The sequence below is a fragment of the Lathyrus oleraceus genome, chromosome 6, assembly GCF_024323335.1.
Source record: "Lathyrus oleraceus cultivar Zhongwan6 chromosome 6, CAAS_Psat_ZW6_1.0, whole genome shotgun sequence".
In the NCBI taxonomy this organism is placed as follows: domain Eukaryota; kingdom Viridiplantae; phylum Streptophyta; class Magnoliopsida; order Fabales; family Fabaceae; genus Lathyrus; species Lathyrus oleraceus.
Window position 1 is genome coordinate 509835688 of NC_066584.1, and position 2862 is coordinate 509838549.

The following is a 2862-nucleotide window of genomic DNA, read 5'->3' on the forward strand; positions in this document are numbered from 1 at the left end:
TAAGGTCAAATCAAACAAGGCCAAAATATACAGACTTAAATATTCCGAAAATGCATCTCCGGATTCTGAGAAACAAAATGTTAAAAAATTTCAGAGATCTATCTCTAAAATTTTCTGCAACTCAAAGTGATGTTAATGGCGGAAATACAATCTCTCTAAACGTCCAAAATAATGTTGATCATTAAAACTACCTATCAAACACGTATCTCAGGTAAATAACATGTATAAACTACCTATTACATAAACTTAATCCTCAATTCTACAAATGTATATAGAAAATCAAAAAAGTTTTAAAAAATAATTTTTTTTATAAAATGTGAGTTTAGTTAGGTATTGGGTGAGCTCTTTGATCGACTTGATATTGATGGAAGAAACTTTGAAGTTCGTTGAATGATTTTGAGAGAATGTAAGTTGAGAGAGTTTGAGAAACTTAAGAGGTTTAGAGAAGGTGTATTTTCAGAAGTGGAGAAGGAGAAGGGTCTAGCAACCTTTTTGATTAAACAGCATCCTAAGATGCATCTTCGTAAGTTACATGAAGATGCATTCCCGTATTATATTTTTACATAGTCTTAGAGCCTAACTCAAAAATGAATGTGTTTGAGATGCGTTCGAAGAACAATCTCCAAATTATAGGAACGAACATTATTGAATTTTCACAAAAGTGTGGTAATAATCTATTGAGTGCATTAAATAATTTTCTTAGTTTTTATACTTTCTCCGCGATAATGAGATGGGGCCTTATTACTATCACAATTGATATCTGCTAATGCAATTATGGCAAATCAAATAACTAAAGGGCAAGACACGTAGAATCTACTTGAGTTAATTGTCAACATGGAATAATTACATTCACTCCATAAAAGAATAATGATTTCACTGAATTATATTCTCCATCTCAATAATTAGTGTTAATACTCCAAAATAATGCTTATGGAAGAAGAAAAATTCTTAACTGTAGAAACATCATTATCTGATAAGTATATTTGCTCATATGACTCCATGAGTATTGCTTCACAAGAGATTTTTCCAAACTCACAGCATTAAGAATTTATTCTCCAGTTAAAAGCAGGTTTGGGAATGTAGAATGAATTCTTCACAACATAATTACTGGCAATCGTGTAATCTTATCCTTCATAATGGAAATCCCAGTATCATAGTAGTGACTTTTTCTTGCTGACATTTCTAGACCCTCACTAGCAGCTACATCAGGATTCAGGACCATCAATGTCCCAAAAAGGGAAGAAGACATCAGCATCATCAATGTCCACACTACAAAATCATGTATGTATGCTGGTTTTTAGATTCATGTGAAAGCAAGCTTTTATCAAAAAGAGTTTTTCTTCCTTTCATTAGACTCTCATTTGAGACCGACAAGTGCTAAATAGCTCTACAACTAAAGGTTCAGTCTCTATTGCCCATACAACTGATAATGGAAATATAGCTAAAATAGACCGACATCTTACAGAGAAAAGCAAGCACCAAATTTATGCTTTTAGCAAATTATAGGCCAAACATGAAAATAACCAAGAAATTTATCATGTGGTTACAGAACATACATCATTTATTGAACACACAAAATAGCTGTAAATTACTGTTATTTTAACATACCTAGATATAGTTTCTATTGTTTTCCATTTGATCAAAGATGTAAGAACCACAATTTCATCCACACAAAAATACAGATGAAAAGAGTTAAATAAAAAAGAAAGTGATCGCAGTGGGAATCGAACCCACGACCTTTAGATTCGGAGTCTAACGCGATATCCACTCCGCTATGCGACCACTATACGATTGTTTACAAATGAAAATTTCAAGAAGATGTTTAGATCGAATTCTCATTCTCATTAGAGGAGTAATTTAGATCTAACAACCGAAAGCGAAACGAAATTAAATTGAAGTCAATGGAAGATCCTGAAGCCAACATTGGCAATGAATATGAAGAAATAACAACTTGATTAACGTGATTAGCATAAAACAAAAATCTTGGGTTGCTAGAGAGAGGATTAGCGTACCTGTACCTGGTTAATTTTGAATTGTCGGCTTCTCCGACGAATGCAAGAACTGTTTCGTCTGGTTCTGAGGTTTTTTTTGTCGCCTCGTGGCTTTGGATTGTGGGGTGGGCCGTAACTATTCTGCACTGTGCCACCCCACATTTGGCACCGTCACACACCCTATTCATTTAAAAAAATTATTTCACAAAATTATTGAGTGATTTTGAATTTTTTGAAAAGCATTATTTGAGTTTTTTAAAGAGACTACTGCATTATATGCTCTATTACCGATTTTTTGTGTTTGTACCGAATATTTTATTTAAAAATCATGCATTTTTACTTCTTACCGATTTTTTTTAAATAAGTAAAGATGCCTACAAATATATATATTTTTCTGAATTTTTTAAAAAATCCAATAAAAATACATATATTATACAATTTTTTTGAAATAATCAATAAATATGTCTGCATTTTAAACGGATTTTTCAAAAAAATCAGAAAAATATATGGTTTTTACCGGATTTTTCAAAAAGATTTAGAAAATGTATGCATTTTTTTTAGTTTAAAAAAAAACAAAATTGTCATGGTTTTTAACGGATTGTTACCGGTAGGTTAAATATACTTTTGTTTTATTTTTCAGTGAGAACCAGAGGATCTGGTGATATGATTGCTTCTCGACTGCGTGATAGAGCTGAAACTACTGCAGCGAGGGCTCGAGCGAGGGGAGATGATGTCGAGGTCTCGTATCTCCGGGTGAGAAGAGTATCTTGACCGGTTCTCATAGGAGACGGTTGGCAATGAGTAATTTCGTGCATCCCGTAGTATCTGACGTAGAAGATCTAGAGTTACTGTTGGATGGACCAGAGGTCAT

At 32.9% G+C, this 2862-nt stretch overlaps 1 long non-coding RNA gene and 1 other non-coding gene across 2 annotated transcripts; both read right to left on the reverse strand.

Annotated features, from left to right (window-relative positions):
• Positions 1–817: 817 nt before the first annotated feature.
• Positions 818–2248, reverse strand: LOC127098077 (uncharacterized). The gene is made up of 2 exons (XR_007793295.1): positions 2013–2248; positions 818–1269 (listed from the first exon to the last, which is right to left on the reverse strand). It is a non-coding gene; the product is annotated as an uncharacterized LOC127098077 (long non-coding RNA).
• On the reverse strand, positions 1710–1782 carry TRNAR-CCG (transfer RNA arginine (anticodon CCG)). Its single transcript has one exon. It is a non-coding gene; the product is annotated as a tRNA-Arg (tRNA).
• Positions 2249–2862: the final 614 nt, after the last annotated feature.